Below are 25,191 nucleotides of genomic sequence, written 5' to 3'. Positions count from 1 at the left end.
GAAGTGACATAGGATCGGAAGGTGCAGAATCTTTATGGGTTGAGCTAAGAAATCGCAGGGGTAAAAGGACCCTGCTGGCAGTTATTTATAGGCCTCCAAACAGCTGCAGGGATGTGGACTACAAATTACAACAGGAAATAGAAAAGGCTTGTCAGAAGGGCAGTGTTATGATAATTGTGGGGGATTTTAACATGCAAGTGGATTGGGAAAATCAGGTCGGCACTGGATCTCAAGAGAGAGAATTTGTAGAATGTCTGCGAGATAGCTTTTTACAACAGCTTGTTGTTGAGCCTACTAGGGGATTGGCTGTATTGGATTGGGTATTGTGTAATGAACCGATTAGAGAGATTGAGGTGAAGGAACCCTTAGGAGGCAGTGATCATAACATGATTGAGTTCACTGTGAAATTTGAAAAAGAGAAACCGAAATCTGATGCGTCGGTATTTCAGTGGAGTAAAGGAAATTACAGTGGCATGAGAGAGGAACTGGCCAAAGTTGACTGGAAAGGGACACCGGTGGAAAAGACAGCAGAGCAGCAGTGGCTGGAGTTTATGCGAGAAATGAGGAATGTGCAAGACAGGTATATTCCAAAAAAGAAGAAATTTTCGAGTGGAAAAAGGATGCAACCATGGTTGACAAGAGAAGTCAAAGCCAAAGTTAAAGCAAAGGAGAGGGCATACAAAGAAGCAAAAATTAGTGGAAAGACAGAGGATTGGGAAGTTTTTAGAAGCTTACAAAAGGAAACTAAGAAGGTCATTAACAGGGAAAAGATGAACTATGAAAGGAAGCTAGCAAATAATATCAAAGATGATACTAAAAGCTTTTTCAAGTATATAAAGAGCAAAAGACAGGTGAGAGTAGATATAGGACTGATAGAAAATGATGCTGGAGAAATTGTAATGGGAGATTAGGAGATGGTGGAGGAACTGAATGAGTATTTTGCATCAGTCTTGAGGAAGACATCAGCAGTATACCGGACACTCAAGGGTGGCAGGGAAGAGAAGTGTGCGCAGTCACAATTACGACAGAGAAAGTACTCAGGAAGCTGAATAGTCTAAAGGTAGATAAATCTCCCGGACCAGGTGGAATGCAGCCTCGTAGAAAAAAACATAGAAAACATAGAAAAAAAAATAGGTGCAGGAGAAGGCCATTCGGCCCTTCGAGCCTGCACCGCCATTCAGTATGATAATGGTTGATCATCCAACTCAGAACCCTGCACCGGCCTTCCTTCCATACCCCCTGATCCCTTTAGCCACAAAGGCCATATCTAACTCCCTCTTAAATATAGCCAATGAACTGGCCTCAACTGTTTCCTGTGGCAGAGAATTCCACAGATTCACCACTCTCTGTGTGAAGAAGTTTTTCCTAATCTCGGTCCTAAAAGGCTTCCCCTTTATCCTCAAACTGTGACCCCTCGTTCTGGACTTCCCCAACATCGGGAACAATCTTCCTGCATCTAGCCTGTCCAATCCCTTTAGGATTTTATACGTTTCAATCAGATCCCCCCTCAATCTTCTAAATTCCAACGAGTATAAGCCTAGTTCATCCAGTCTTTCATCATATGAAAGTCCTGCTATCCCAGGAATCAATCTGGTGAACCTTCTTTGTACTCCCTCTATGGCAAGGATGTCTTTCCTCAGATTAGGGGACCAAAACTGCACACAATACTCCAGGTGTGGTCTCACCAAGGCCTTGTACAACTGCAGTACAACTGCAGTTCCTTCGTGTTCTGAAGGCAAGTAGCTGTGGAGATTGTGGAGGCATTAGCAATGATCTTTCAAAAGTCAATAGATTCTGGCGTGGTTCCGGAGGACTGGAAGATTGCAAATGTCACTCCACTATTTAAGAAGGGGGCAAGGAAGCAAAAAAGAAATTATAGACCTGTTAGCTTGACATCGGTGGTTGGGAAGTTGTTGGAGTCGATTGTCAAGGATGAGGTTACAGAGTACCTGGAGGCATATGACAAGATCGGCCGAAATCAGCATGATTTCCTTAAAGGAAAATCCTGCCTGACAAACCTATTACAATTTTTTGAGGAAATTACAAGTAGGCTAGACAAGGGAGATGCAGTGGATGTTGTATATTTGGATTTTCAGAAGGCCTTTGACAAGGTGCCACACATGAGGCTGCTTAACAAGATAAGAGCCCATGGAATTATGGGAAAGTTACATACGTGGATAGGGCATTGGCTGATCGGCAGGAAGCAGAGAGTGGGAATAAAGGAATCCTATTCTGTTTGGCTGCCAGTTACCAGTGAAGTTCCACAGGGGTCCGTGTTGGGGCCACTTCTTTTTACGTTGGACATCAACAATTTGGATTATGGAATAGATGGCTCTGTGGCTAAGTTTGCTGATGATACGAAGATAGGTGGAGGGGCCGGTAGAGCTGAGGAAACGGAGAGTCTGCAGAGAGAGTTGGATAGATTAGAAGAATGGGCAGAGAAGTGGCAAATGAAGTACAATGTTGGAAAGTGTATGGTTATGCACTTTGGCAGAAGAAATAAACGGGCAGACTATTATTTAAATGGGGAAAGAATTCAAAGTTCTGAGATGCAACGGGACTTGGGAGTCCTCATGTAGGATACCCTTAAGGTTAACCTCCAGATTGAGTCGATGTTGAAGAAGGCGAATGCAATGTTGGCATTCATTTCTAGAGAAATAGAGTATAGGAGCAGGGATGTGATGTTGAGGCTCTATAAGGTGCTGGTAAGACCTCACTTGGAGTACTGTGTGCAGTTTTGGTCTCCTTATTTAAGAAAGGATGTGCTGACATTGGAGAGGGTACGGAGAAGATTCACTAGAATGATTCCGGGAATGAGAGGGTTAACATATGAGAAACGTTTGTCCGCTCTTGGACTTTATTCCTTGGAGTTTAGAAGAATGAGGGGGGACCTCATAGAAACATTTCGAATGTTGAAAGGCATGGACAGAGTGGATGTGGCAAAGTTGTTTCCCATGATGGGGGAGTCTAGTACGAGAGGGCATGACTTAAGGATTGAAGGGCGCTCATTCACAACAGATCTGTGAAGAAATTTTTTTAGGCAGAGGGTGGTGAATCTATGGAATTTGTTGCCACGGGCAGCAGTGGAGGCCAAGTCATTGGGTGTATTTAAGGCAGAGATTGATAGGTATATGAGTAGCCAGGGCATCAAAGGTTATGGTGAGAAGGCGGGGAGTGGGACTAAATGGGAAAATGGATCAGCTCATGACAAAATAGCGGAGCAGACTCGATGGGCTGAATGGCCAACTTCTGCTCCTTCGTCTTATGGTCTTATGGTCTTGTGGACTGGCAGCTCAATATTCCAGGGTTCCGTTGTTTTAGATGTGACAGAGCAGGAGGGATTAAAGGAAGACTGTAGCATTACTATTCAGGGAAAATGTCACAGAAGTTCTCCATCAGGATAGAGTGGAGAACACGACTAGCGAGGAGCTATGGATGGAACTGAGAAATAAAGAAGGTATGACCATGGTAATAGGGCTATATTACAGACTACCCAACAGTCCTAGGGATTTAGGAACAGATTTGTAAAGAGATTGCAGACTGTTGCAAGAAGCATAACCTTGTTATAGTAGAGGATTTTAGCTTTCCACGTACTGACTGGGAATCCCATCCTATAAAAGGACTAGATGGGATAGGGTTGTCAAATATGGTCAGGAAAGTTTCCTTCATCACGTAGAAGTCCCAGCGAGAGAGCTATAAAGAAATGAGAGATCTGCTATTAGGGAATGGGACAGGGCACGTAACAAAAGTTTGTGTAGGGGACATAGTGACCACAATATCATTAGATTCAAAGTAAAAATGCAAAAAGATAGGTCTGGTCTGAGGGTTGAGATTCTATATTGGAGAAAGACCAATTTTGATAGTATCAGAAATGATCTGGCAAGTGTGGATTGGAACAGGCTGTTTTCTGGCAGAGATGTACTTAGTAAGAGGGAAGCCTTCAAAAACAAGATTTTGAGAGTACAAAGCTTGTATGTACTTGTCAGAATAAAAGGTAAAGATAACATGTGTAGGGACTCTTGGTTTTCAGGTGACATTGAGGCCTTGGTTAAGAGATAAAAGGAGGTGCATTACAGGTATAGGCAAGTAGGAACAAATAAGATGCGTATGGAGTAAAAGAGCTGCAAGAGAATACCTAAGAAAGAAATCAAGAAGGCTAATAGAAGGCATAAAGCTGCCCTAGCAGACAAGGTGAAGGTGAATCTTCAGAGATTCTACAGATATTCCTGTCCTCTGGAAGACAAGAATGATAATACATGTGTGGAGCCAAAACAGATGTGGGAGATCTTAAGTGAATTATTTGCATCTGCATTTACTCAGGAAATAGAGACAGAATCTAAAGAAGTGGCATGAACTTCATGGACCTTGTACAGCTTACAGAGGAGGACGTGTTTGCTACCCTGAGGCAAATCAGTGTGGATAAATCCCCAGGGCCTGACAAAGTGTTCCCTCACACATTCGGGAGGCAAGTGCAGAAATTGCTGGGCCCTACAGAGATAATAAAATCATCTTTAATGACAAAGAAGATAACAAGGATTGGAGGATAATCAATGTTGTTCCCTTGTTTAAAAAAGGCTCTAAACATAAAACTGGAAATGATAATCTGGTGAGTCCAACATCAATTGTGGGATAGTTATTGGAAGTTATTCTAAGGGACCGAGTATGTATGTATTTGGATAGACATGGACTGGTAAGGATAATCAGCGTGGCTTCATGCATGGTAGATCATGTCTAACCAACCTTATAGAGTTTTTTACGGAAGTTACCAAGAAAGGGAATAAAGGCAAGCAATGGATGTTGTCTACATGCACTTTAGCAAGGCATTTGACAAGGTCCTACATGGGAGGCTGGTCAAGAATGTTCAGTAGCACAGTATTCAAGGTGAGGTAGTGAGTTGGATTAGACATTGACTTTGTGGGAGAAGCAGAGAATGATAGTAGAGGGTTGCCTCTCTGATTGGAGGCCAGTGACAAGTAGTGTGCTGCAGGATCGAAGCTTCATCGTTTGTTGTTTGTCTTCTATATTAATGATCTAGATGATAATATGGTTAACTGGATCAGTAAATTTGCAGAATACACCAAGAAGTGAACGGGGGGGGATGTGTAACGGACAGAGAGGAAAGTTATCATGGCTTGCAGAGGGATCTGCACCATCTTAAAAAAACGGCAGATGGAACTTAATGGAAGATGGACAAGGGTAAGGTTTTGCACTTTGGTAGGGCGAACAATTTAGGTCTTACACAATGAAAGGTAGGGCACTGGGGAATGTGGTAGAACAAAGTTATCTGGGAATACAGGTACATAATTCATTGAAAGTGATGTCACAAGTGGATAGGGTTGTAAAGAAAACTTTTGGCCCATTGGTCTTCGTTAATTAATGTACTGAGTACAGAAGATGGGATGTTATGTTACAGTTGTATAAGACATCGGTGAGGCCTAATTTGGATCATTGCGTGCAGCTTTGGTCACCTACCTACAGGGAAGATGTAAACGAGGTTGAAAGGGTACAGAGAAAATTTACGAGGATGTTGCCAGGTCTGGAGCACCTGAGTTGTAAAGAAAGATTGAATAGGTTAGCAACATACATCAAAGTTGCTGGTGAACGCAGCAGGCCAGGCAGCATCTATAGGAAGAGGCGCAGTCGACGTTTCAGGCCGAGACGAAGTCCTGACGAAGGGTCTCGGCCTGAAACGTCGACTGCGCCTCTTCCTATAGATGCTGCCTGGCCTGCTGCGTTCACCAGCAACTTTGATGTATGTTGCTTGAATTTCCAGCATCTGCAGAATTCCTGTTGTTTGAATAGGTTAGGACTGTATTCTTTAGAACATAGAAGATTGAGAGGAGATTTGATAGAAATATACAAAATTATGCAGTGTATAGCTAGGATAAGTGTGATCAGGGTTTTTCCACTGAGGTTGCATGGAACTACAGCCAGACGTCATGGGTTATGGGTGAAAGGTTAGAAGTTTAAGGGAAACATGTGCGGAAGCTTCTTTATTCAGAGGGTTGTAAGAGTGTTGAATGAACTGTCAGCACAAGTGATGCATTCAAGTTCGATTTCAACTTTTAAGAGAAGTCTGGTTAGGTACATGGATAGTAGGGGTATGGAGGGCTATGGTCCCAGTGCAGGTCGACGACAGCAGGCAGTTTTAATGGTTTTAGCATGGTTTAGATGGGCCAAATAGCTTATTTCTGTGCTGTATTCCTCCATGACTCTAAACTACAAAAAGCAAACAAAGAACAAACAAAACATTAATTATCAACAGCAGAGTCCCCAAAGGAGCGTCTATATCCACAAGCTGTCAAGGTGAATGAACCAGGTCCAAGGACTGATGGCTGTGGCCCCAGCCACTGTGTCAGTCAGTTCAACTGGAGGCCACAGTCACAGATACAGTTCTGCCCTGAAGTGCCTCAATCAAAATTGGGGAAACAGTAATGCACGTTCAGCGCTGAGGATATTAAACATCAATCCTCTGCCAAAAGTGAGTCCACAGTCACGAGCCACTGAAGAAATGGAATGTTGCATTGTGGGACCAAAGACTCCACTGACAGCAAGTTGGAGACTGATCAAACCCAGGCGGACAGCACAGAATATTAGTTTTTTGCTCTCAAACTCGTTGATTTTAGTCTTGCTTGATGCTTTAATTGAAGCAGAGTAATGGAGATTCATGTTCATGTTCTGCCATTAGGAATTGATGCAGCCACCCCCTAGCGATGGCCTTAGCTATGCTCCATGCCGAATCCCACAGATCTCAGAAGGGCCAGATTTTTCTGTCAGCCTAAAAATACATTCTTAAAATGGAATTTGTAGGCTCCAAGTGATCACAGTTCAGAAGAAGATGAATACTTAGCAGGAAAAGAGTATCCAGTAGTTTTGTAAACTGTCTGCAAGATGTCACCATTGGTCACAGATGTATTGTGTAATATAGCATTCTATAGCTTGGAAATGGTGCATTTCCAATGGATCCATTGCCTACATAGACTAATCCCTACTGCCTGTGTATGCTCCACAGCCTTCTAATCATTTCCCATTAACATCCATGTCCAAATATCATTTAAGTATTGTAATTTTAAGCAAAGTACTATCTCCTCAGGGAAGCGATGGTGTCAAGCCTCTGACTGTGAATATACCAAAGATCTCTTCAACAGAGGCTGTTCTTGATATGAGTGCCATTGACAGCATTATATTCAGGCCAGTCATACAGCCCCTTCTGTCTCTGAAATACCCCAGCTCAAAAATAGCAAGTGTCACTGCTCTATGAACTGGAAATGACTGTGGAGCACCCTCCTCACATTTGGCTGACCACAGACTTTTCTTTCCATCTTACATTTGCTAAGCAAAGGCATACAAACCGTGATACAGATTGGCAACAGCAGAACCAGTCTCAGGGAAGCTGGTATCAAAAAAAAACTACATCATTGTTTGAATGTCTCCTGCAACACTACACCTCAGCCCCAACAAGCTTCCTGTAGGATCGGAGGTAATATTTAAAACTTCTGATAAACAGTTCAATCTATGGTGACTACATTCTAGAACTACGGTTATCCAAATATCTGTGGTTGAACAACAGTATACTGATCATGTTGGTACTTATGTGGTTCAGAAGTCTAAGTTTCAAGACACACATTGGCTAGCTTTCTGAAGCAGGCAAGACTTAACATCCATGAGGTCTCTCTCTTTAACTAGCTACATCAAACTGCCCTCAGACAATAAACGTTCGTGATGAGATCCTGGAAACATGGACCACTTCCTACAATCCGAATCAGAAGCAGATTTATTACTACCGGCATATGTCATGAAACTTGATAACAGAGGCAGCAGTACAATGATAATATAGAAAAAAACAAATAAATAAGTAATTCAATTACAATATGTATGTGTGTGTATTGAACAGTTTAAAATAAAAATAGTGCAAAAACAGATATAATGTTAAAAAAATGAGGTAGTGTTCATGGGTTCAATGTCCATTTAGGAATCGGATAGCAGAGGGAAAGAAGCTGTTCCTGAATCGCTGAGCGTGTGCCTTCAGGCTCCTGTACCTCCTTCCTGATGGTACAATGAGAAGAGGGTATGTCCTGGGTGATGGGGGTCCTTAATAATGGATGCCATCTTTCTGAGGCACCGCTCCTTGTCTTGGATACTACGGAGGCTAGTATCCATGATGGAGATGACTAATTTTAAAACTTTCTGTAGCTTCTTTCGATCCTGTGCAGTAGCGCCTCACCGCCCCCCACCATACCAGACAGTGATGCAGCCTGTCAGAATGCTCTCCACAGTACATCTGTAGAAGTTTTCAAGTGTTTTAGGTGACAAACCAAATCCTCTCAAAATCCTAATGAAATATAGAGTTGAAGTCAGAAGCTTACATACACCTTAGCCAAATACATTTAAACTCAGTTTTTCACAATTCCTGACATTTAATCCTAGAAAACATTCCCTGTCTTAGGTCAGTTAGGATCACTACTTTATTTTAGGAAAGTGAAATGTCAGAATAATAGTAGAGAGAATGATTTATTTCAGCTTTTATTTCTTTCATCACTTTCCCAGTGGGTCAGAAGTTTACATACACTTTGTTAGTATTTGGTAGCATTGCTTTTAAATTGTTTAACTTGGGTCAAACGTTTTGGGTGGCCTTCCACAAGCTTCTCACAGTAAGTTGCTGGAATTTTGTTCCATTCCTCCAGACAGAACTGGTGTAACTGAGTCAGGTTTGTAGGCCTCCTTGCTCGCACACATTTTTCTGTTCTGCCCACAAATTTTCTATCGGATTGAGGTCAGAAAATGATGTAAAGTCTGGTTCATCCTTGGGAGCAATTTCCAAATGCCTGAAGGTACCATGTTCATCTGTACAAACAATACTACGCAAGTGTAAACACCATGGGACCACGCAGCCATCATACTGCTCAGGAAGGAGACGCATTCTGTCTCCTAGAGATGAACGTACTTCGGCGTGAAAAGTGCAAATTAATCCCAGAACAACAGTAAAGAACCTGTGAAGATGCTGGAGGAAACAGGTAGACAAGTATCTATATCCACAGTAAAACAAGTCCTATATCGACATAACCTGAAAGGCTGCTCAGCAAGGAAGAAGCCACTGCTCCAAGACTGCATAAAAAAAGCCAGACTACAGTATGCAAGTACACATGGGGACAAAGATTTTACTTTTTGGAGAAATGTCCTCTGGCCCGATGAAACAAAAATTGAACTGTTTGGCCATAATGACCATCTTCATGTTTGGAGGAAAAAGGGTGAGGCTTGCAAGGTGAAGAACACCATCCCATCTTGCAGATCAAGACTACAGACCCAGGACAAAACACAGAGTCTACTAGACACCAATGATCCCTAACCTCCTTTATGCTTCTGCAAACTGGACTTCATATAGCAGGCATCTCAAAGCACCGGGAAAACACAACCACTGCTACATCTGGAAAATCCTTTAGATTTACTGGAAGGATAAGCAAACCAGTGCCAGCATCCTCTCCCAGACCAAGAGCTAAGCACTGAGGGCCCAGTTGTTCTCAGTTGGCTGCACAGAGCTGCCAAATTGTGTTCAGTGAGGCTCCTGAAACAGACTCCTTCCTGAGCCCCGTCATTGGAGGAGGTTACAAGATAGACAGAGTGAAATATTCAAGGATATGCTTAAATCTTCCTAAAAGAAGAGAAATATTGACATGGATTCCTTCAAATCTTTGACCCTTAACTACTCAAATTAGAGAAGGGACATTTGGTGGGCTCCTTGTGCAATCGGAAGTGCGCTGGAGACCTTTGTAAGTGGGGGAAGAAGGATACCACCTGACAAGTTACATCATTACCCATCTGACCATTTGTGGAAGAATCTATGGATCTCAAATTGGCCTCATTAGCTGCCCCATGATCCACAAAATAGGGGTAGAAGCAAGTCATCCTTGATTTGAGGAGACTGTCTAAGAAGAAGATGCATTCGTACATTAGATATGGAAGTGAGTTAGATGATAAATCATGGCAGAAGGCACATCAGAAGAGAATCATGAAAATGACGCAAAATGTGTGACATCTGGACATTGCAAAATAGTGGATTATTAGTAATATCAGAGTGATATTATCATCAGTATGATAAAAATATTCAGAGAAGCCAATCAAAGCTCAGAGTGAGTTTTCTGTCATCATAATCTTTAGATATGTGGATATTTCACAAGTGGAATTCATGATACAATGGCTTCTATCTTCCTGAACACCATCTCACACAATAACTCGATGGAAACTTCAGTGTTTTAGACTTACATGCACTGGCCACATAATTTATGTCCAATTACAGACAGCAGATAATGGGGAATAGACTCAGAAATTTTCAATACTTATTCCCATTAAGCATAATTCATTTAGGTGAAGGAAAAATTTACATGTGACTTTGTGCACTGGGATAATAACAATGCAAAGACCAGAGTCACAATAGGAACAATATTGCACCAGGCAGAAACAAGTCCATTGAGTGTGCTGTCTCCTATAGCAACAAAGGCTCAGTATCTGGAAAGGAATCTGGTGGGAGAAATTCAGCAAATATTTTCCATAGCAAAGCAATGTAGAGGCATTAAATACCATATGTGAAGCGTTTGATCTACTATCTGACTGTGAGTGAAAGTATGTGTAAAACTCAAACGTAATTGATCTGTTTCCTGGCTTTCTTTTGGATTCCAAAACTGTATTGTAAAATATAACAAACTGTGGTCATTTCTGAAATACTTTGTGTAGGAGGTCTTCATAATACTCATCCAAGTACTTGGAGAATTGGTTAATACTTGCTCAGCCAGGGCTGTTTTGCTCATGTATCTTTTCTCTATTAGGCAACACAGAGGAAGCACTTACAATAGTTGCTGGGCCATTGATAAAGCAGTCAGCATGTTTTTGTTATTCCTTTGGAAAGTGCCATGACAGTTAAACAGTTCAGATTAATAACATTGCATGTACTTTTCTCCTTGGTAGATTGTATCTTTGTACATTGTTTTCTCGTGGATGAGTTCACATAATTTTTGCATGTTTGAATAAAAGACCTATTTGTTTCGAGGTTATAGCGGATGATTGATAGCGATCACATAGCTGCAGAAATTCTATAATTATACCTCTAACACAGGTGTAAAAGTATGTCACAGTCAATGCTGCTGAAGTTGGTAACCTTGAAGAAATGTATGTATTAAGCCATCATCAAGTGTGACATTACTTATTTTGTCAGTAAGAACGCTAGTGTGGCAATAACTCACGCATCAAGTTCCTTGTGGATTTATTCTCATGAATAAAGAACGATAACGATGCTGAACTTATACAACCATTAAAGTACAGTGGAGAAATTGACCATAACACAGCCCTTGATCAAGTTCCAAATCTTGATCCGTGTGTGCTTGCAGAACAAAGTCTCATTATGTGCCGGTTCTCCACTGCATTCTGTGGAATGTGGCTTTGCAGTTTATGCTACCTTTGCTCTCTGCACTCTGAGGTCTCCCCCTTCTCCTGCACTTGATGAACAAGTAGCTATCTGCCAGTCGTTAAAGGCCAAGGGGACTGCTGCTCAGAGTTGTCAAACATGAAAATCAAACATCATCAGGTTTGAGTTTAAATTAGTAACTCATCACCATATCATGCATTGCTCTGAAGTCTTCTTCTTTCCAAAATTTGGTTTTTACCAAAGGATTAAAAATTATACATTTCACAATAATTTGCATTGATTATTTGTGAATTAGAAAATATTTAGAGCAAAGGGGTAAATGGGTGAAAAATTATTATTATTAAGTTTCCTGAAATTTATCTCTAAATGTTTTTTCCATATTTAAATATTGTTTCTCATTTAAAATTAATACATTTTATGAACAGAGGTTTTTTTTTTACTTTTACTGTTGTAACAAGACGAAAAGACAGGAGCAGAATTAGATCATTCGGCCCAAACAGCCTTGTTTCGCCATTTGATCATAGCTGATTTATTTTCCCTCTCAAATCCATTATCCAGCTTTCTTCCCATAACATTTGGTTCCCTTACTAACCAAGAACCTATCATTAAGTTGAGGCCTGAGCTTCGACAATGGACGTTGAGTGTTTGCTGTCTAGATACGCAAGCCTGGGCAGTATGATATGGAGAGCAAGCTGTTGCCCATGTAGCAAGCTTTCCCCTCTACATGAATCTGATGAATCCAAAGAACCGACAGAGACTGATACAAATTGGCACCAGAGGCATCTCAGGAGATGCCAGTCAGTGTTGAATTTAACATAGAACTGCCTTAGCAACTCCAGTTTTGGATTATTCCCTCAGGGTTTACACCCAAAATCTTCCCCATGAGTGGGTATAGCTGCAAGGCAGTGAAGGTTTGAGATCAGAGCTTTTCTTCTCCGAGATGAGCTGTCAAGCACGGTTGACAAGCCCCATCTGCCTGAAGTGACTGGTTTTAAGGCAGCAGTACCCACCTTTGCTCCTCATCCAGTCAGTAGAAACAATTCCCTTGGGCTTAGTAGCTAAGCCACATGTGAAGGCCAGGAGATGAACTTGGTTATCAGAGGCTATATGAGGTGCATGGAATTGGGAGCATTTAATAGGTAGTGGGAGCTTGTTCCCATTATCACCTCTTCGGCTATAACAACCTTAAGGAACCAACTCTGTATTAAATATACCAAATGACTTGGCATCTTTGGCAATGAATTCTGCAGACTCAGCACTCTCTGGTTAAAGAAACTCCTCCTTGTCTCTGTTCTAAAGAGAGATCTTGCTACTCTGAGGCTGTGCCTTCTAGTCCCAGACTCTCCCACTATTGGATGCATCCTGTCCACGTCCACTGCCTTCCAATACTCAATAAGTTTGAATGAGATTCCATCCCGCCTCATTCTTCAAAACTCCAGCCCAGTCCATCCCAGAGATATCAAACACTCCTTATATGTTAATCCTTTCTTTCTTGCGATCATTCTCATAAACCTCCTCTGGACCCTCCCCGGTGCCCGTACATCCCTTCCCCATGTGTGGGTATAGCCGCAAGGCCGCGAAAGTTTGAGATCAGAGTTTTTCTTCTTCCAGATGAGCTGCCAACCACAGTTGACAAGCCCCAAAACTCCAAATGTGGTTGACCAATGCCTTATATGGTCTCAGCATTACATTCTTTGCTTTTAGATTCTTGTCCACTTGAAATGAATACCAACATTGCATTTACTTTCTTCATGGTGGGGGCAGCTATTCCTTGATTTGATCCTGTTTTTGTTCTGGCAGTAATCATTTGGGGATGGATTCCTCATTGAATGAGTTTGATTGTCTGTTGATTCAAGTTGTGGTGTGTAGATATGCAATCATTGCATGAATGCCCTTTGATATTTGTATATTAGATATGGAAGCAAGCAGAATTTCAGCTGCTTGTTGACAATATAAACTTCTCTGGCTCAGGATGGAAAGTAGTGGCTGGCAATTAATTTAGTCAAACTGAAATTTCTGCTGAAATGATATTTCAACAAATAAGATTTGTTTAAAATTCACTCCCTCAGGAAATGAGCTGCATTCTCAGCTCCAATTATGTTAGTGATCATCAAATGCAAAACATTTGAGTGTGAAACCCTTCCTCTTGGCAAATAATTATAAATTTGATATGTTTGATAAATTATCACAAGAAGTATTTTGATTATATGACTTCTCAAGTGTAGAAAAGTTCCTATTCTTGCAACAATATCAGAAAATGGAATTTTGACTGTCCTGATTGTTTACTAAAATATTGGCCAGCCACTGATTTTTTGAACATATTATTGTTACTAAGGTGCTGCCTGAAGTTCCAAAGCAACTTGCCAATGTTTTTTTTTGTGTATTTTTAAACATGAGAAAGATGAGAAAGGTGCTATCTTACTGTTTATCAGCTCATTAAAACTCGAGTTGTAGTCAGAGGATGCACTTTTATGAAGCAAATTCCTTGAAGTATAAAACTCACACAGTGATGCCCTCTTCTCAACAACATTTCCATGGTGGTAAGCTTTTTTCACTTGTTATCCATCTGTGAATATGGCAATTTGCATAAATCAACATTCTAATCTACTACTGACAGTAAATTTTAAAAATTCTATTACTTGATAAGAAGTTTTCTCTGTTTTTAGTCTTGTTTGTAGAAAAACCCAAATTAGTCTTGTTTCTATTATGCAAGTTCACTGTTGGTGGCATTCAGAATTTTACAAAATGTAAATCTACAAATTGCTGGTTTGTGTGATGTCCACAGTTCAACCATCACATTTCTATTTGGTAAGCTCAATTCAATGAGAAATTTGTTTGGCTTAGAAGCAAATTTTATTTTCAGTGAGGTTAATGTGAAAGAGACTAAGGAGCTGGTGGTAGACCTGAGGAGAGCTAAGGTACTGGTGACCCCTGTTTCCATCCGGGGGGTCAGTGTGGACATGGTGGAGGATTACAAATACCTGGGGATACGAATTGACAATAAACTGGGCTGGTCGAAGAACACTGAGGCTGTCTACAAGAAGGGTCAGAGCCGTCTCTATTTCCTGAGGAGACTGAGGTCCTTTAACATCTGTCGGACAATGCTGAGGATGTTCTACGAGTCTGTGGTGGCCAGTGCTATCATGTTTGCTGTTGTGTGCTGAGGCAGCAGGCTGAGGATAGCAGACACTAGCAGAATCAACAAACTCATTCGTAAGGCCAGTGATGTTGTAGGGATGGAACTGGACTCTCTCACGGTGGTGTCTGAAAAGAGGATGCTGTCTAAGTTGCATGCCATCTTGGTCAATGTCTCCCATCCACTACATAATGTACTGGGTGGGCACAGGAGTACATTCAACCAGAGACTCATTCCTCCGAGATGCAACACAGAGCGTCATAGGAAGTTATTCCTGCCAGTGGCCATCAAACTTTACAACTCCTCCCTTGGAGGGTCAGACACCCTGAGCCAATAGGATGGTCCTGGACTTATTTCATAATTTACTGGCATAAGTTACATATTACTATTTAGCTATTTATGGTTCCATTACTATTTATTATTTATGGTGCAACTGTAATGAAGACCAATTTCCCCCGGGATTAATAAAGTAAGACTATGACTATTCAGCTCCAACATTGTTCAATATCCAATATTGTTCAGCTAAAATTTGGTCCAAGTGTGAGTATAAACAGCCAATATGGTAGTGCATTTTTGTTGCTGCTGGTATAAACCAATAAGCAGAAATGGAGCTTTAAATAAAACACTGTTCATTGAAGACAGTAGTACTCAACTATAGTGGGATGTTTATGTACAACAACATACCAAAAACAATAAGTGCATTAAGTGTTGTTAGTTAACCAATCCAATCTACCAACTAGCATTTTAATACTCCACAGCTATTATTCCTTTGAAGACACACTTTGATAGCATTTACGCTGACAATATATGGGATCTTTGAATCTGACCTTCAGTTAAAAATATAAAACACTTCCTTAAATTGAGTTTCCTTCTTCCAGGAAACAAAATTTAAGTCATTGTTTACAGTAGGTTGAAATGTTTGAGTACTAACATGAAAGTATGATATAAAAGTTCCCAGAATTTCCTATCAACCCGTTGATGTCACTTTTCAAAATGGCTAATGTCACTGAGACATTCCCAACGCATCAATCTCTGGAGAGTTGGCAGTGTATGAAGCAGGATACTTACAGCCACTTTCACAAGGACAATCAGAGTTGGACAACAAGCAGTGAGCTTGTCATTAATGATATTCATAATGAATTGAAAACATTGTGACTCGGATTTTAGACTTTGGCAAACTACAATTTTATTTCACTTTAGCTGAGGAAATGTGCTTCATTTATAACCATTTGCTTTCTTTGCATTTTACCATTTCATTTTAGCATGGAGTATTTTATTACCCATCAAAGATGCTATAGAGTCATAGAGTTGTAAAGCATGGTAAAGGCTCTTTGGCCCTTAGGTGTCCATGACAACCATGATGTATATTAAATATAATCCAATTACCACATTAGTTAAAATTGTCAATGATATTATTTGGATTGGGTTCCTACATGTCAATAATACAGAAAAATAATTGACAGATTTTAACTCTTCCCTATGAGTTAGGTCTATCATGGGCACAGTTCTTCCCACCATTGGCAGCATCTGCAGTAGGTACTGCTTCAAGAAGGTTGATCCTCTCTAACTGGGTCATGCCCTCTTAGAGTCATAGAAAAGTACGGCACGGAAACAGGCTATTTGACACATCTAGTCTTGGCTGAGCCATTTAAAATACCTAATCCCATCGAACAGCACCAGGATCGCAGTCCTCCACACCACTACAGTACTATTCATGTAGCTATCCAAACTTTCTTAAACATTGAAATCGAACTTGCGTGCTCCACATGCGCTGGCAGTTTGTACCATACTCTCATAATTCTCTGAGTGAGGAAGTTTGCCCTCATGTTCCCCTTAAACTTTTCACCTTTCAGCCTTCACCCATGACCTCTAATTGTAGTCACACCCAGTCTCAGTGGAAAGCCTGCTTGCACTTTCCCTTTCTGTACCCCTCATAATTTTGTATATCTCGACCATATCTCCTCTCAATCTTCTATTTTCCAAGGAATAATCTCCTAAACTATTCAATCTTTCCATATAACTCAGGTCCTTACTGGAGTAGGATTTGAGTACTAGGAATTTGTATTCAAATTTACCTTACTGCAATTATGTCAGACTTTTGTGAGATTGCAACTGAAATGCTGCCTACAATTTTGATCTCCTTATCTTAAAAATGGATTTGCTTTTTAGTGAAGAGTATAGCAAAGATTCATCAGACTCATTCCTGGGATTGAAATGTATCATAAAAGATCAGATTAAGTAGACTGAGCCTCCATTTAAAGTAAAGGAGAGAGGTGATCTTATAGAAACATAAATACATTGACTTCTCAGCAGAACAGATACTGGGAGGATACCCTGGCTAAGATTAGAAGTAAGGGGTCACAATCTTTACCCTTCTTACCAAAAAATGTTATGGAGTCTCAGTTATTGGTGGTTTCCAAAACTGGGGTTGATGCATTCCTTATTAACAGATAGTAATGGAACAAAAGAAAATGCTAATAGGGCAGAAAAATGTTAGGAGATTGATTAGCCACGATCATAAGAATGGCAGTGAGACGCATGTGGCTAAATGGTCTACTTTTACTCCTGTTTCTTATGTTCTCGTGTTTGTACAGGCACTCAACATTCTTTGGTATTAGACAGCCAAGATCCAAGATTCTAAGCTGTTGATAAACAGCAATGTTCATAGGATATTTTACCCACTTAACTTCTCTGTTATTGTAACTTTCATAAGCCAAATGCACGCATAAGAGCGTGAGTCAAAGGTCATGAGTGCAAGAGGTCAGGAAGCACTTATAACAGGGGTTCCCAAACTTCTTTATGCCATGGACCCTTTATCATTAACCAAGGGGTCTGTAGACCCCAGGCTGGGAATCCCTGACTTAGAACAATTGGACTTATTCTCCCAAATACTTAAGAAGCTAGCATTATGCTTGTGTTCTAGTTGCACCACAAAGATTTCATCACTGAATTTAGCTACATCTCACTGCCTTTCTTTCACAGCCTTGCTTTAACATTTTGTAGTTAATACTTTTAATACTTGCCAACTTCCCCAACCCCCACCCCCAGAAATGTGAGAGTGAGTAAGTCTTACTTCCTGATAAATCTATGATGCTAGAACTGGATACTAAGTTTGTCCACACAAATATTACATTCCTTCACTGCAGCAAACTACATGAAAACTAGGAAGAGTGAATGTTATATTCTGATTAAACGTCTATGAAGATGCCGCAGAAGATTTTACTTTTTAAAAATTTAAACATACCAAGTAACAAATACTTCATTAATTTTAATATTTTACTTATTTTCTAAAATGGGGTTATTCAGATGGAAATGAATCAGGTGGAAGTGACCCAGGTGAAAATGACACTGATGAAAATGAAATGGATGGAAATGACTGCGCTCATTCAAACAGCAACAAAGGTGGTAAGTTTGACGGGCATTGTTTGAATCTTCATACAAATGCTGCATTATCTTCAAATGTATAAAATAGCTCACTATTATAAACCACAGTGTCGATTTTACAACTACAACAAAATCAAAACTGTCAATGTTAAACCATTAAACTAACATCCTCTTAAGAATTCCTGAGTTTGTATTTGCAGAATCCCAAAGCTGCTTCAGATTTTCAATGCTCCTCCATTGTCTGCATAGTTTTGAACCTTTCTCCATAAAATTTTAAAATGCTGTTAAAAATTACAAACCACTCACATTGCAGAGTACCCTGAAAATATTATGCTGTGCACATGGAATACTAGTTAATGTGAAGTAAGCAATTTCCGGTGATCTTCTTGCTGCCATTATCGAGCAGGAGGTACCAAAGCCTGAAGTTCCACATCACAGGTTCAGGTACAGCTACCTTCCTACAAGCATCAGATTCTTGAATCTACCAGCATAATACTAACCCTATTTCAGCAATGAAACATCTCATGCATTTCCATGGGGGTGTCTTTGTTTGTGTGTCTGTTTTATTTTATTTACTAAGGCCAGGCTTTTGCATAGTCTTCATTGCATGGTATAATTTTATATATAACAGAGTTATAATTTATATTCTGCGTCCGTACCTATGTGTCTGTGATGCTGTTACAAGCAGATTTTTCATGGTGCTCTACCTCATTATATTGAACACATGACAATGAACCCGCCTTGACTTGACTTGAAGCAATAGTTAAAGTGCTTTGAAAGGATAACAAACTAAGATTCAAAGTAGATATACATTTGCTGCAGAAGTATTTTGATTAATTCATTTCAGACAATGTATCCAATGGAGTGCTTGTATTACATTAAATAAGAATATTACAATATTATCATAAGTTTCCATTACATTTGATTTGATAAGCAGGATATGGAGATTCCTTTACTTTAGTATGGAATGTGGAAGAAAAGTGCATTATATTAACTGTAAAACCAAAGCAAAAAGCAATGAATGCAGCAAGTCTAAAATTAGTACCAAAAAAGGTTGGACACACTCAACCCAAAAGGCTCATCTACCATCTCTACAATAAAATCAGTCTGAGTCTCAACTAAATTCTATGGTTGATTTTTATCAAATAATGGGACGCAATTACTGGGGTTGATTTATGAGGACAGCAGTTTAGCTCTCCCATGACCAAGGATCTAGCACTACCTCAATGCACTGGTGACTGGTGTAATGAACTGATCTACATGGGTGGTATGCAGGACAAGTTTTTCACCGTACCTCTGTACGTGTGACAATAGTAAACCAATTTACCAGTTATTCTATGAGCAAAAAGAATGTGGTACTGTTACAGCTACAGGCTCTGCAGCAGAGTCTGGGCACCTTCGCAGGTGGGCAACTGAAAGAAGACAGCAATCACACACATGAGAATGCACATTCCAGCCGATTAGGATTTCCTTGTAATTGTCTTCAATGCTCTTCATTTCATTTCAGTTTTGTCTGAAGCACAGTGATGATAACACTCCCTGCTTACCTTAGTTCACGTTCTAGGAAAGAGTATCAGTGATTTAGATAGATGCTGTTAACAAAGCAGTTTTAATTTAGTTGTAGGGTACTGCCTTTGAGCTGTGGTGATGGCGTTAGTTTTCAGTTACTGTAGTTTGAGAGTTTTTTGTTAGTGGCCCTGGTGGTCTAGCATTTACCATTGTCCTTCGCACTGCACAGTTCTTAATAAGACTGAGTGAATTGTTCATTCTGTATTCAGGATGGCACCCATTGACTGACTGATCTGTGTGTGTGTCTCTCTCTGCGCACTTAGGCCATCACTGAGCTCCTTTCAGACACAGCCCTTCTCGAAAATCTCAGTTCTAATAATGTTATGGCCGATCAGTTTATTCACAAAATTTTAGATGTGGTCTCATCAAAGTTCTATGAATATCAGAGCAAGGTCTTTCTATTCTTATATTCAAACTCTTTTGCAATACGCACCAGCAAATTGTCTATCTTCTTAATTGCTTGTTGCGTCTCCACAATGATTCATATACGTCGAAAATATCTAGATTCCTCTAATCAATGTCTCACCATTTGTATTTTTTCTATCAAGGTGAAGAAACTTACATTTTTCCACATTAATCTTATTTGTCTCCCTGGGCCTGTTCTGCCTTTTGGTGAGATTCTAGTGGGTTTGCTGAACTGCTCTGTTTGCCCTCCTTAGTTCCATGTTCCTCCATTCCTTTGCCTATCAATAACCTATAGACCTCTAGCTTTACCTTCTAGTGTAACCTGATTCTCAGATGGCTTTTTGGAGTAACTTGTGCTTGAGCCTTTTCGGGGAAAGGCGATCATAGATTGGGTGCTGTGTAATAACCCAGATCTTATTGGGGAGCTTAATGTAAAGGGACCCTTAGGAGGCAGTAATCATAATATGATTGAATTCATATTGCCATTTGAGAGGGAGAAGCATAAGTCACATGTATCAGTATCACAATGGAATAAAGGGAATTACAGAGGCATGAGAGGGGAGCTTTCCCGGGTGGATTGGAGAAGGATTCTGGCAGGGTTGGTGGCAGAGCAGATATGGCTGAAGTTTCTGGGAACAATTCACAAGATACAGGAAAGATATGTTGCACAGAAGAAGTAGTTCTCAAATGGCAGGGGTAGGCAACCGTGGCTGACAGGGGAAGTTAGGGACTACAAAAAAAAACAAGGAAAGGGCATATAAGGTAGTAAAAATAAGTGGGAAGTTGAATGATTGGGAAGATTTAAAATTTTTAAAAAAGCAACTAAAAAGGCTATCAGATGGGAAAAGATGAAATATGAGGGCAAACTAGCCAATAATAAGGCAATAATAAAAGTTTTTTCAGTTATATAAAAAGTAAAAGTGAGGTGAGAGTTGATATTAGACCATTGAAAAATGATGCTGGTGAGGTAGTAATAGGGAACAAAGAAATGATAGATGAACTTAACGGATACTTTGCATCTGTTTTCACTGCGGAAGGTATGAGCAGTGTGTCAGAATTCCTACTTCAAAGGAAAAAGTGCTAGGCCAACTTAAAGGTGTTAAAGTGGATAAGTCACCTGGGCCAGATGGACTACATCCCAGAGTCCTGAGAGATTTTGCTGAAGAGATAATGGATGCATTGGTCATGATCTTTCAAGAATCACTTGATTTTGGCATGGTCCTGGAGGAGTGGAAGATTGCAAATGTCACTCCACTTTTTCAAAAGGAAGGAAATTATGGGCCAGTTAGCCTACCCCAGTGGTTGTGAAAGTGTTGGAGTGTATTATTAAGGGTGAGGTTTCAGGGTGTTTGGAGACTAATGATAAAATAAGTTAAAGTCAGCATGGTTTCTGTGAAGGAAAATCTTACCTGACAAATCTGTTAAGAGTTCTTCGAGGAAGTAACAGCAGGTGGACAAAGGCGAGACAGTAGATGTCATTTACTTAGATTTTCTGAAGGCATTTGATGAGGTGACTCACATGAAGCTGCTTAACAAGATAAAATCCTGTGTTGTTACAGGAAAGATACTGGCACGGATAAAGGAATGGTTGACAGCCAGGAGGTAGCGAATGGGAATAAAAGGGGCCTTTTCTGGTTGGCTGCCAGTGACTAGTGGTGTTCTTCAGGGGACCATATTGGGATCGCTACTTTTCACATTTTTTGTCAATGATTTGGATAATGATGGCTTTGTGGCAAAGCTTGCAGATGATACAAAGATAGGAGGAGGGGTAGGTTGTGCTGAGGAAGCAATGCGATTGCAGCAGTACTTAAGCAAATTGAAGGATTGGGCAAGAAAGTGGCAGATGGAATACAGTGTTGGGAAATGTACGATAATGCATTTTGGTTAAAGGAGCAATTGTGCAGACTACTATCTAAATGAAGAGAAGGTGCAACCATCAGAGGTGCAGAGGGACTTAGGAGTCCTTGTGCAAGACCCCAGAAGGTTAGTTTACAGATTGAGCTTATGGTAAAGAAGACATATGCAATGCTGGCATTTATTTATTATTTTAGGGCTCCTTATTTTAGAAAGGATATACTGAAATTGGAGAGGGTTCAGAGAAGATTCACGAGAATGATTCCAGGAATGAAAGGGTTACCGTATAAGGAACATCTGGCAGCTCTTGGGCTGTTTTCCCTGGAGTTCAGGAGAATGAGGGGGCATCTCATAGAAACATTCCAATTGTTAAAAGGGCTGACCAGATTAGATTTAGCAAAGTTATTTCCCATGGTAGGGAGTCTAGAACAAGAGGGCACACCTTTAGGATTGAAGAACGTCCATTTAGAACAGAGATGAAGAGAAATTACTTTAGTCAGAGGGCGGTAAATCTGTGGAATTTGTTGCCACAAGTGGCTGTGGAGGTCAAGTCATTGAGTGCACTTAAGGCAGAGATAAATAGATTCTTGATTAGCCAGGGTATCAAAGGGTATGGGGAGAAGGCAGGAGAGTGGAGATGACTGGAAGAATTGGATCAGGCCATGATTGAATGGCAGAGTGGACTCGATAGGCTGAATGGCCTACTTCTGCTCCAATATCTTATGGTCTTATTTCAAGGGAATAGAATATAAGAACAAGAAGATAATGCTAAGCTTTTAAAGACACTAGTCAGGCCTCACTCAGGGTATTGTCAACAGTTTTGGGGCACGTATCTCGGAGAGGATGTGTTGTCATTGTAGAGAATCCAGAGATGGTTCCCAAGGATGATTCCGGGAATAGAGTGATTAACATATGAACCATTTTTCAGCTTTGAGCTAGTACTTACTGGAATTTAGAAGAATATGAAGAATATGGGGATCTCAGTGAATGTTGAAAGGACCAGATAGGGTAGGTGCGGAGAGATGTTTTCCATAGTGTGGATATCCAGAACTGGAGGGCACAGCCTCAAGACTGAAGGATAATCTTTTAGAACACATGTAAGGAGGAATTTTTTTAGCAAGAGAGTAGTGACTCTGTGCAATGCTCTGCCACAGACTGTGGTGGAGGCCAAGTCCATGGGTATACTTTAGGCTGAAGTTGATCGTTTCCTGATCAGTCCACGCATCAAAGGATATGATGAGAAGGCAGTTTGAGTAGGATCAGGGATCAGCCATGATGGAATGGCGGAGAAGTCTCGATGGGCTGAAAGGCCTAATTCTGCTCCTATGTCTTATGGTCTTATGGGCAAGCTGACTCCAGCTGCTTACACTATTAAATTGAGTTACCATAACACAACAGCAGACCTCATGCCCAGAATCAATCCTAAGGCTACATCAATATAAAACCAGCTTTTAATGTTCAGTCGTAAGCATACATACTGCAAATGTTATGAGCTCTTTTTTTAAAACAAGCTTCATGTAAAATGCATCCTTCCATAATACGCACATCAAAGTGAAACGGAAGACATTCTGCACAATTAAGGAACTTAATTTACAGGAGAATAGAGATATGTGAGATAGAAATATGACTCCCATTTTATCCCGGGTTGGCTATGCTAAGTGGCTTACAATAGATTAACACACTGTGCTCTGGCCCTGAAACTCATTCTTTTCAACTGAGTGGAAGCAGATTTCTAGACAATAGATTGTTGTTAGCTGAAAGTATTATGTAAGATAAATCCAGCCAAGTTCTTTGATTTTTTTTCAAACCTTGGAGCTTTGCAGAATGTGGAGTGAATTAGACATGAACTTGACCCCAACTTTGACCCATTCTCATCTGAATCAATGCCTCTGTTGCAGCTCTCAGGAAATAAAAATGTTCTTCAGCACATGGAAAAGAAAGTCACTGCCCCATTTCTCTCCAAGGCAATCTAGTCCTTGAGTGTATCCATTTCTGTTAAGCTGCAAGTAGATTGGAAATGAATCTGGATCACTGAGGCTACAGAACGATTGGAACTGGGGCAGTTCCCTGCTCCTGTGCTAGATCCATTGTTAGTCAGTAATCCCTAGCACAGAGTCAGGTAGAGGAATCTATAAACTCTCAACACCATGTCCAGCTCTGAACTGACATTGTCATGTGTGCTTACTTCCTTTATTTCTGGTCTGCCTCAGACATCTAACTTTTTCATCCTCAATACAATTAGAACATAGAACAGCACAGCACTGGGACAGTTCCTTTGGTGCACAATGTTGTTCCAAGCTGATTAAATTATGAATTGAATGCCGAATGAAACTAATCATTTCTATTTACCCAAAGTCCGTATCCTTCCACTTACTGCACACTTTTGTGCTTATCTAAGAATCTCTTGAACGTTTCTATCATATTTGCCTCCATCACACCCCACACAGTGCATTCCAGGCACCCACCACTCTTCATATAAAAATTACTTTGCTCTGGAGTCTGCCTTGAACTTACCCCATCTCACCTTAAGTGAATGCCCTCTGGTATTAGGCATTACAACCCTGGGAAGAAGATATTGGCTATCTACTCTAGACATACCCCGTATAATCTTATCTCTATCAGAGATCCCCTCAGCCTCCACTGCTCCAGAGAAAGAATCTGAAGTCTGGCCAACCTCTCCTTATAGTTGAAAGACTGTCAACTATGTAATTGCTGTTGTTGAGTGCCGTTGACTCATGGTGACCCTGTGGATAGTGTAGTTGTCCAAAGGGTTTTTGTGGCAAGATACGAGAGTAGATTGTCAGGCCTTTCTTCCGCGCAGATACTGCTGCTGCCCAGGTTGAGACTCGGCCGGATTTGAACTCAGGACCATCTATCTTGAAGTCCATGCTGATGCCATTATACCACCAGCCAACGTGCAGTCTAGTCCAGACAGCATCCTAGAGCACCTCTTCCGTACCTTCTCCAAATGTTCCACATCCTTCCTATAACGAAGTGACCAGAACAGAATGCAATTGTGTTAGTTCTTTCTCATCTTCTGTTATTGATTGCTATCCAAAAATTCATTTCCATATAACTCACAGTTAGTGTCCAAAAGTTAATCTGAGTACTTTCATTTTTGCTTTCCGCATTTCAGGGAGAATACTTTGGCATTGCAGACTGTGCATTACTGATTTGCAAAAAGTAATATTCAGTTTCTGAATTGTAAATCATGTTACGGTATAATCTAACTGGGTATAAAATATTATAAAATAATTTAACATTATTAATAAGGACAGATTACTTCTTCTGGCAAGAGAAAGTTTGATAATCACTGAGAATCAAGCCAATCAGGAATCATCTGAAAGAAGGGAAACATGGAGTTCTTTCTGTGGGGAGGGGGAAGGGAGATATAAAACATGCGGTCAACTGAAATTTTAAAGAGAAT

The sequence above is a fragment of the Mobula hypostoma genome, chromosome 2, assembly GCF_963921235.1.
Source record: "Mobula hypostoma chromosome 2, sMobHyp1.1, whole genome shotgun sequence".
In the NCBI taxonomy this organism is placed as follows: Eukaryota; Metazoa; Chordata; class Chondrichthyes; order Myliobatiformes; family Myliobatidae; genus Mobula; species Mobula hypostoma.
The sequence above is the reverse complement of the archived record's forward strand: the minus strand, read 5'-3'. Positions refer to the sequence as shown.